Raw genomic sequence first — 10771 nt, 5'->3', positions numbered from 1 at the left:
TCCTGAGGATCTCAAACTCAACCATCTCGTGATCACTACAGCCAAGGCTGCCCTGGAGCATCACATTCCCAACTAGTCCCTCCCTGTTGGTGAGCACAAGGTCAAGCATGGCACCTCTCCTTGTCAGCTCCTCTATTGCTTGGAAGAGGAAGTTGTCTTCCACACAATCGAGGAACCTCCTGGATTGCTTGTGCCGGGCCGTACCGTCCCTCCAACAGATGTCAGGATGGTTGAAGTCCCCCATGAGGACAAGGGCCTGTGAGCGTGAGGCTGCTCCTATCTGTCTGTAGAGCGCTTCATTCACAGAGTCCTCTTGATCAGGCGGCCTGTAACAGATCCCCACCGTAATGTCCCCCATTGCTGTTTTCCCTTTGATCCTGACCCACAAACACTCTGTTACCTCATCACCCGTCCCCAGAAAGAGTTCCATACTCTCTAGCCTGTCACTGACATAGATAGCAACGCCCTCTCCCCGTCTGCCTGGCCTGTCTTTTCTAAACAGCCTGTAACCTTCCATTCCGACACTCCAGTCATAGGAGCCATCCCACCATGTTTCTGTGATACCAATGACATCATATTCCCATAGCCTTGCACACATCTCTAATTCCTCTTGCTTGTTCCCCATACTACAGGCGTTTGTATAGAGGCACCTTAGCTAAGCTCCAAGCACTTATTACAGGTGCTGGCAACTGACCAGGAGTGTTGGGATGGATCAATGCTCCCCTCCCCCAACACATCTAGTTTAAAGCTTTCTTGACCAGCCTGGCAAGCCTCCTACCAAAACAGCTCTTCCCCTTCTTTGTCAGACCAGCTCCACCAGCCTCCAGTAGATCTGGCCTCCCAAATGGAGCCCCATGTTCTAAATAGCCGAACCCGTGACTATGGCACCACCATTCTAACCATTTATTAACCTGCCAAACGCGCCTACCTTTTTTAAGGTCCTCCCCTTTGTCCTGGAGAATCGATGAAAAAACTATCTGAGCTCCAGAGCCCCTAACCACCTCTCCCAGGGCTCTGTAGTCCTTCTTAATGTTCTCCAGGCTACTGCTATCTATATCTCTAGCACCCACATGGACCACTAGAAGGGGTAATAGTCAGCAGGACTTACTAGAGCAGGCAGCCTCTCAGCAACATCCCTGATCCGAGCTCCTGGCAGGCAACACACCTCCCTCGAGACTGGATCAGGCCGGCAGATGGGTGCCTCTGTGCCTTTCAAAGTAGAGTCTCCTACTACTATGACCCTCCTCTTTTTCCTGGAGGCACCAGTAGTGATCCTCTTTACTGGTGCATCAGCAGGGTGCTCATTAGGTGTGGTGGGTGCTTTCTCATTAGTCCCTTGCAGAACTGCGAAGTGGTTCTGGGTGGGGACATCAGATTTAGGAGGAAGGCCCTTGTCGTTAATTGTCCTCTTCCTCCTTTTTTTGTTAGTTTTTCTCGTAACTAATTCCCAGCTTCCTGGGTTGCTGCCCTCCTTCTTTCCTATATGAGCAATGCTGGACGTTTGCGACCCCTGCACAGTTTGGGCCTGGAGCAAGCAGCCCAGCTTCCTCTCAGCTTCCCTGGCATCTTTTAGCTCTCCAACAGCCTCCTGCAGCTCAGCCACCTGCTGCAGGAGGACCTCCACCAGGGCGCACCAAGTGCAGCCCTGCCCATTGTGCACCCTCGCCTCTAGAGACCAGTCGAGGCACTTTCTACACTCCGAGGTCTGCGCCGCAGCCTCCCCTCTCATCGGCTCTGTCTGGGTGCCTACGCTGGCCACCGCCGGGGCAGAGCTCCCAGAGCGGGCCCTGGTCCTGAGGCGAGTGCTCACCATCCCGCTCGCGGCCCGCTCGCCCTGCCTGCACGAACTGCCGTGCCACACCCTGTTTGCCCACCCTGTTCGCCGTGCTCCTGATCGCTCGCGCTCCCTGGGATGGTTTTTTACCCACTGAGGGCTGGTACCATCACTCCTGGCGCCGCCCCCTGTGAGTCAGCTGCTCGCGTGAGCTGAGCTGCCGGCTCCTGGGCAAGTCCTGTCGAGGACTTGAGGCTCCCTCGGTCGCTCTTGCCGCTCCGAACTGAGGCTCCTGGACACTGTGCTTCCCCCTGCTCCGGTGTTAAAGGCGTCCTCTGTGGAGATATCTCTGGAGTATCTCTGGAGATACTCACCTCGGCAATCCACAAAACTAGGTCAAATACCAGCAAGTCACAAACAGAAACAAATCCAAATGTATACCAATCGAGCGCTAGCAGCTGGGTATACGCCTTTACCTATGAGATTTCTATATCTCGATTTACGGAAGGCTCCAAACAAAAGGTTAACCCACCAAAATCCAAACTTCAAACAGACTCCCGTGCAGGACGTCTCCTATGACTTACGGAATGTTAACCAAAACAAAACAATATTTACAAAAGAATACCTTCTTAAAGATGGTCCTAGGCTGCTCCCGCAGTGATCCGAGTGAGTCGAGGGGTCCCTCTGGGAAAATTCCCCGGGGGCCCTAGGGAGCCCTGTTCTCAGCGGGTCCTGCAGCCGAGCAGAGAGGGTCCCATCTGGGTCACCAAATTGATTCATAGAACTCGTTAAGAACTTGACAACTTAATTAGTTCGGTAACACTGCTGGCATAAATGAGTGATTTCTCCTTGTCCTTCTACTTATCAGTTAACTTCGCTACATCACCTCCTGAACATCTGCTTAGTTTCAGCTATTCCTTAGCTACAATCCTGTTTTGGCTACAATAAATTTTATGTGAAGGCCATAAAGTTCCAAAGCTATGTCAGCTACAACGATTCATCTTAGACAAGGACCCTTATTGTGTTCTTTTGGTCGGGCCTTTTTTAGGTTTGGAAAGTTTTGTTGTTATATACAAAGCCACCAAGCTTAAAGTTACTTAGAACTACATTTTCTTATTTACAAAAGATTATATTGCATTTTGTACTTCCTTGTCTCAAATCCCCCTTTTTTCTATCCTTTTGCAAATTCTTTTGCAATTTTTTCGCTAACGCATTCTGAATAATCCCTCTCCATTGCCATGTTGGGTCCCTGTCAGTTTTAGCAGTTTCGCCTCTCGCCTCCCCCCACCCCCTGGAGCTTCCCGCAGCTTCGCCTCTCGCCTCCCCCCACCCCTGTGTTCTTCTCGAGCGATCTTATCTCTTTCCAAGTCCTCCAACTTTCGAAGTAGTTTCTGTGCCCAGTCCGGTTCCCTGTGGGGCTTGAGCGTGGATGATTTTCGCGGAGACGTTGGTGGGGGAGGCGTGGACGGAGGGAGAGGTGGAAAAAGCAATGGCTGGCTCTTGGAGTGAGATGGGTCGGGTGGGATGGGTGGCGGCTCTCCCCTGGGTGGCTTTTCTATGCAGGGGTCGGGAGGCAGTGGTACGGACCAGGATTCATCCACTTCCATCCCCTCGTCTTTCCGGGGATCCACCTCGTCCTCTATCAGAGGTGCCGACGGGGCAGCGGGGGAAAGGACAGGGAGCCAATCGAAAACTCTAATCTTAGGCGATGGGGGCTGTAAAGCTATAAAAGCTCCGGCAACGTCTGATCGTTCCACCTTCATTGCTTGAAGGGTCGTTAGAATCAGCTTCCAAGTTGTTGCTAGTCCCTTAGCTTCTTTGTTGCCATCGCTTACGGCATCCCATAACCGTTCCCCAACCTTTTCCCAAGTTTCGACCTTAAAAGCAGCCTGTGGATCTGGGGGGAACCCGTTCTCTCGGCACCATATTAATAAGTTTCGGAGCACAAGCTCATCATGTTTAATTCCTCTCTTAGAGAGTATATGTAGGAGCAGTTTCACAATCGCACATTCTTCCTTTGTTACACTCTGCCCCATCTCTTATTACCGGCTGCTCACCTCTAAGGGTGTCCCGTTGCAACGTACATTCTTTTTCTTCATGGACCGTCCTCCGATCCGTCCCGACTCCAGTCCCGCTGGCTCGGCTCTCCAGCCGGTCCTCTCCTTCGGGGTTGCTCCCGGTACTATTGTCTGACAATCACGTCGGGGTCACCAACTGAGGAGAGACGACAATGGACCCTACACAATTCAATGTGAATCAAGCAGAAGCCACTTTATTGTTCCCACGATCCCTTTATATACAGAGTTTTCTATCTCTACATGCGGTCACGTGCCTTTTGATTGGTAAAAGCCCTCTTGCACGAGGCAATCACGCGGCTCAGTAAGTGTCCTTATTGGTTCATCTAATTCCTGGTGTTCTTCCCATGTATCCAACTGCAGATGTTTTCTTCCTCTTCTTCTTGGTATGCGGCTACGTGTTTAGAAGAAGCTCTCTGATGGCTGGTTCACATCCTCTTATCTTCTTCTTGCTATGCGGCTGCATGCTTAGAAGAGGCCCTCATACGGCTGGCTCATCACATGTCCACTGTCCTCCAAATACAACCCCACACCCATGGGATTTACGTTCTTTCGATTCTCCTCCCCATCCCCCCAGGAGCAGGGAGGAAGAAGCTGGGGGGGAGTGAGCAGCTGTGTGGATCTGAGTTACCAGCTGGGCTTAAACCATGACAGTAACATATTTCAGATTTAGTGGGACTTTTTTTCCATTGTTAGGATACATTTGAGCTGGGCACAAAGCATAAAGTTGCACAGCTTTTGGTGAGATGCTGCTGAAGGTGCAAGGATGACAGCTAGCTTACTGCTGAGCACCAAGAAGCAGCCATGCTGAAGAAGGAAAAGCCCTAAGCCCCACACCATCACACCCTGAAGGTGCTCTAATCTTTGGGAGATGGATGTAATAGTTGTAGGCCTGTATCAGATTGGAAGATATGTGTCAGGAGCACCTAACTCAGCCAACCCTTTGTAAGAGTTTGCTTGCGTGCAAATGTCTTCCCTCTTAAGTATTACACCTTGAAACAGTCTTATGAAGCAATTCAGGTGCTGTGTCATTGCACAGCTCCTGGCAAATGTTCTTGTAACACAGGGGTCCCATTCAGCTTTTTGCAGTAGTGGGATTTTATTGTTTCCTTCAAAATCTGAAAAGTACCTTTTCCTAATAGAATTTCCTTACTAACTTGAACTAACCCTGACTCTTAATTCCTGGGCTGTATTGATTGAGTAGTGGAGGGGTCTATTTTTTAAGCAAATTTGAGTCAGACAAGGATTAGATAGGATAAAACAATTCAGGCCCGCCTTCCTCATTCTCACAGGCAGTGTTGGTACCATAAATGTCTCTTCACCTGAGTAATAGTTGCTGGAGTGTTGCTTTGTACAAAGATAAATTTCTCTTGTAGATGTTTGAAGCTAAAAGTGGACAAAACTAAAATGTTGGCTATATCTGGGGTGAAAAAAGTAATATTTGACCAGCTGTGCAATCAGCTGGAGAAGATGAGCCAGCAACTCAGCAGTAAGTTTTCAGCTTTATCCCTGTAGGACAGCCCTTTCTCTAATTTCCACTGCAATTTCATTCTGATCATTCATCTGTCCCCTTCCAGCCAAACCTGACCAGCCATTCCAACGTTTCCCACAGTCCCAGTCATTGCTTCTGGGGAAGTCACAACAGCTTAGCATGTGACAAAGCCAGAAATAAATATTTTCCTCTTATCAAATTCTCTCTGCTCCTTACATTCTCTGCTGCTGCAATTTATTTCCCTGCTTCTCCCATACTACTTGACCTTCTTAAATTCCTCCTTCTTGCTTGCTTTCTGCATCCTGTTAACATGGCAACATGGCACACAAATTAACATAAACATCTCGCTACCTGTCTTGCTTTGACTGACTCACTTGTGCGTTTTCCTTCCCCCTATTGCAGGATTAACAAGCCTGAGACTTGCTTTCCTGGTAGTAATTCATCCGTTACCTGTCACCATCCCTTCTCAATGGTTGAACCTGCAGCTCTCTCCACTCCTTTTTGTGGAGGAGGAAGATTGAAATACGATACACACCTTCCTGTCCTTGAATCTGCTCCTTCCTACTTACCTCCTTTTTCCTTTTCCAGGCTTTCATTCTTACTCTCCCACAGATAGAATGCCTGCTTCACCCTGTCTTCATGCTTCATATCATTAAGTCTTCTGGAATGTGCTGCCTGAACCCAAACCAAAAGCTGCTGCTCTCTCCCTAGGCATGGATGTTCCCATAGTGCAGTGCCCTATAGAAACCCCAAAACCTTACCCAACCACTGAAGCAGCTAAAGACAGCTGGGAGTTTGTGTGTCAGTTCAGGGAAGAGTGTGCATCTATATGCACAGACAGCTCCCTGCAGGTTGTGGGCATCGGTAATACAAAGTGTGGAAATAGGATAGAAGATAAAGAAATAACTTATAATCCTGCCTGAACAATGAAGGGCAGCAGCATGGGTTTGGGGTGGGAGCATAGTGGATGTCATGGTTTAAGCCCAGTCGGTAACTCGGAACCACGCAGTCACTCGCTCACTCCCCCTCTTCCTCCTCCCCCTGCTCCCAGAGGGATGGGGAGGAGAATGGGAAGAATGTAACTCCCACGGGTTGAGATAAGAGCAGTCCCGCAACTAAGGTATAATACAAAACCACTACTGCTACCACCAATGATAATAATGATTAGTGAAATAACAAGGGGAGAGGATACAACTGCTCACCACCCGCCGACCGATACCCAGCCCGACCCGAGCAGCAATCTGGGCCTTCCGGGTAACTCCCCCTGGTTTATATACTGGGCATGATGTGCCATGGTATGGAATACCACTTTGGCCAGTTTGGGTCAGGTGTCCTGTCTCTGCTTCCTCCCGGCTTCCCCTCCTCCCTGGCAAAGCATGAGACTGAGAAAGTCCTTGCTTGGAGTAAACATTACTTAGCAGCAACTAAAAACATCAGTGTTATCATCAGTGTTGTTCCCAGGCTGCAAGTCAAAAACACAGCACTGCACCAGCTACTAAGAAGGAGAAAAATGACTGCTATAGCTGAACCCAGGACAGTATCCACCCCTTATTCCATACCATTCACGTCATGCTCAGATCCCACATTTTTTTCAATATACCATTGCTTTTATCTCATATATATATATACACCCACACACAAAGAGAGAGATATCATTCCTTAGTCCATGGACCAATCCCTATAAAGTTGCTGAATTCATCCAGTAGATGATGCAAGGTTCCACCTCTTGTACTATTTCTTTCAGGGCAGGAAGGATGGTGTGTAGTGTTGGGCTGTTGCCTGCTGATGACACCACCAAACTCATCTGGTCACTGCTGAGCTCGTCTGGTTTTGTCAAAATTCATTCTTTGTTGAGGTGATGATCGGAGGGAAGTCAGGGTCAATTGCTGGCGACCTGAAGATATCTAGCTGGTGGGCTATAAAAGTGTTATAGAGCAGGCAACAGCACACAATTGAGTTCATTGGCTGTTTTCCCCCAAAATTAAATCCCCTTGAGGTACACATTGGACGTTCCCCATCTTCCCGCATTACCCACCAAGTATATCCAGGTCCCTGAGCAAAAGCAACCCCAAGAGTGGGTTTGCCTTTACCTGAAGCAGGAATAACCCAGACTGTCTTCCCCAACAAATTCTTTATGTGCACCACAGGAACTTTATCCCCCTCTACAGTACGTAAAAGTTCTGATTGGGCTGGGCCAGCCCTGTTGGCAGATCCCCTACTGTTGACCAACCAGGTGGCTTTTGGTAAATGTGTATCCCAGTGTTTGAAAGTCCCACCACCCATTGCTCTCAGTGGAGTTTTTAACAGCCCATTGTACTGTTTGATTTTCCCAGAGGCTGGTGCATGGTAGGGGATGTGATATACCCACTCAATGCCATGCTCTTTGGCCCAAGTGTCTATAAGGTTGTTCTGGAAATGAGTCCCATTGTCTGACTCACTTCTCTCTGGGGTGCTGTGTTGCCACAAGACTTATTTCTCAAGGCCCAGGATAGTGTTCCGGGCAGTGGCGTGGGGCACAGCATATGTTTCCAGCCAGCCGGTGGTTGCTTCCACCATGGTCAGCACATAGCGCTTGCCTTGGTGGGTTGGTGGGAGTGTGATCTAGTCAATCTGCCAGGCCTCCCCATACTTGTACTTCAGCCATCATCCTCCATATCAGAGAGGCTTTAACTGCTTGGCTTGCTTAATTGCAGCACATGTTTCACATTTGTGAATAACCTGGGCAATAGTGTCCATTGTTAAGTCCACCCCTCGATCACGAGCCCATCTATATGTTGCATCTCTGCCTTGATGGCCTGAGGTGTCGGGGGGCCACCAGGCTAAAAACAATTCACCCTTATGTTGCCAATCTAAGTCCATCTGAGCCACTTCAATCTTAGCAGCTTTATCCACTTGCCGGTTATTCTGGTGTTCCTCAGTGTCCTGACTCTTGGGTACATGAGCATCTACGTGGCGTACCTTCACCACCAGGTTCTGCACTCAGGCAGCAATACCTTGCCACAATGCAGCAGCCCAGATGGGTTTACTTCTGCGTTGCCAGTTGCTCTGCTTCCATTGCTGCAACCACCCCCACAGGGCATTTGCCATCATCCATGAGTCAGTAGAGAGATAAAGTACTGGCCATTTTTCTCATTCACCAATGTCCAAGGCCATTCGGATGGCTTTCACCTCTGCAAACTGACTCTATTCACCCTCTCCTTCAGCAGTTTCTGCAACTTGTCACAGGGGACTCCACACAGCTGCCTTCCATCTCTGATGCTTTCCCACAATATGGCAGGACCCATCAGTGAACAAGGCATATTGCTTTTCACTCTCTGACAGTTCATTACATGGTGGGGCCTCTTCAGCATGCATCACCTCCTCTTCTGGTGACATCCCAAAATCTTTGCCCTCTGGCCAGTCCAGGATGACTTCTAGAATTCCTGGATGACTGGGATTTCCTATTTGAGCTCATCGTGTAACTAGTACAGCCCACTTACTCCATGTAGGATCGGTCGCATGATGTGTAGAGGAGACCCTGCCTTTGAACATCCAGCCCAGCACAGGCAACCGGGGTGCCAGGAGAAGCTGTGCTTCAGTGCCAATCACTTCTGAAGCAGCTCAAACCCCTTCATAGGCTGCCAGTATCTCTTTTTCAGTGGGAGTGTAGCTGGCCTCTGATCCTCTATATCCCCGACTCCAAAAGCCAAGGGGTCGACCTCGAGTCTCCCCTGGACTTTTCTGCCAGAGGCTCCAGGTAGGACCATTCTCCCCAGCTGCGGTATAGAGCACATTTTTCACATCTGGCCTGTCCCGGACTGGTCCAAGGGCTACTGCATGAACTATTTCTCGTTTCATTTGTTCAAAAGCTTGTTGTTGCTCAGGGCCCCATTTAAAATCATTCTTCTTCCGAGTCACGTGGTAGAGAGGGCTTACAATCAGACTGTAATTTGGGATGTGCATTCTCCAGAACCCCACAACACCCAAGAAAGCTTGTGTTTCTTTCTTTTTGGTTGGTGTCGTGGTTTGAGCTGCAGTGTTTGGAGTAGCTCCATTGTCTGTTGCTTTCGGGGTTTGAGTAGCTGTTGTGCTTGTCACTGGGGTTGGTGTAGCTGCTGTATTTGAAGTTGGAGTAGTTGTGTTGACTGTTGTGGTCAGGGTTTGAGTAGCTTTTGTGCTTGTCACTGGGGTTGATGTAGCTGCTGTACTTGGAGTAGCTGTGTTGTCCGTTGTGGTCAGGGTTTGAGTAGCTGCTGTGCTTGTAGATGGCATAGCTGCGTTGTCTGTTGCTTTGCCATCAGATCTAGAGACATTTTTTTCCCTTTGAAGGTTGGTGTTGAGCAGGGCTCTGTAGGGGTAGGCCAAGCCCCAGCACATTGTAGCGATTTGTCCCTCTCTGGTATAACCAGGACGACAGCACACCTCGTTTAAGTGTTTTACTAGTTTTTCCGGATGTTGCACTTGTTCAGGGGTGAAGTTCCAAAGCACTGGAGGGGCCCACTGGCCTAGATACTTGCCCATACTATCCCACACACCCTGCCACTCATGACTGTCCAGCCTCAGGGAAAATCTCTTGGTGGTCCTCCTACATCGTCGTCTAACCCTAGACCAGATTTGAACCCGATACTGCTTAACTTTCAAAATCAGACGAAATAGGGTGTTCCCAGGGTGGGATGGCCATGGATAAAACACACTCCGTATGTGTGCCAACATGCTGATCCCCAGCACAATCAGCAGGCAGGTTTTAAGGGTATTCAAAGGCCATCTAAAACCTTCAGAACTCTCAAATGCTGTTGAAAATAGCCTGGTGGGGGAACGGGGGGTGTAAGGGAATGCCTCCTTCGTAGGTTGACCCCCAGAGGAGAAAATAAAAGATATGCAATTGCTAAAATATTTCATTATATACCTCCCAATGTATAGAGGTGATGGCCACACCGGGAGCGCAAGCCAGACCAGTTTCATGATCAATGAGTCTATTGTATTACAAGTCATTACCATGTAGTACAGTGAAACAATAACCTTAGCCCAGGCCCCCCAGCTGATAAACTCTAAAACAGCAAATACTGTCTGTAAGTAAGGTACAACATGCTGAAACTCTGAGATCAAGCGTAACAACTCTGAGAGCCAATAAATCACCATTGTGACGAGTAGTAACAATGAATGCTTATCACAAATATGATTAGACACACTCTGGTCAGATCTGTCGTTATCTCAACCCTTCGTGCCCCACGTTGGGCGCCAAAAAGAACTGTCGTGGTTTGAGCCCAGCCGGTAACTCAGAACCACACAGCCGCTCCCTCACTCCCCCCCTTCTTCCTCCCCCTGCTCCCGGAGGGATGGGGAGGAGAATCGAAAGAATGTAACTCCCACGGGTTGAGATAAGAGCAGTCCCACAACTAAGGTATAATACAAAACCACTACTGCTACCACCAATGATAATAATGATTAGTG

This window comes from Strigops habroptila, chromosome W (assembly GCF_004027225.2).
Source record: "Strigops habroptila isolate Jane chromosome W, bStrHab1.2.pri, whole genome shotgun sequence".
Lineage (NCBI taxonomy): Eukaryota > Metazoa > Chordata > Aves > Psittaciformes > Psittacidae > Strigops > Strigops habroptila.
Note: the sequence above shows the minus strand (reverse complement) of the source record.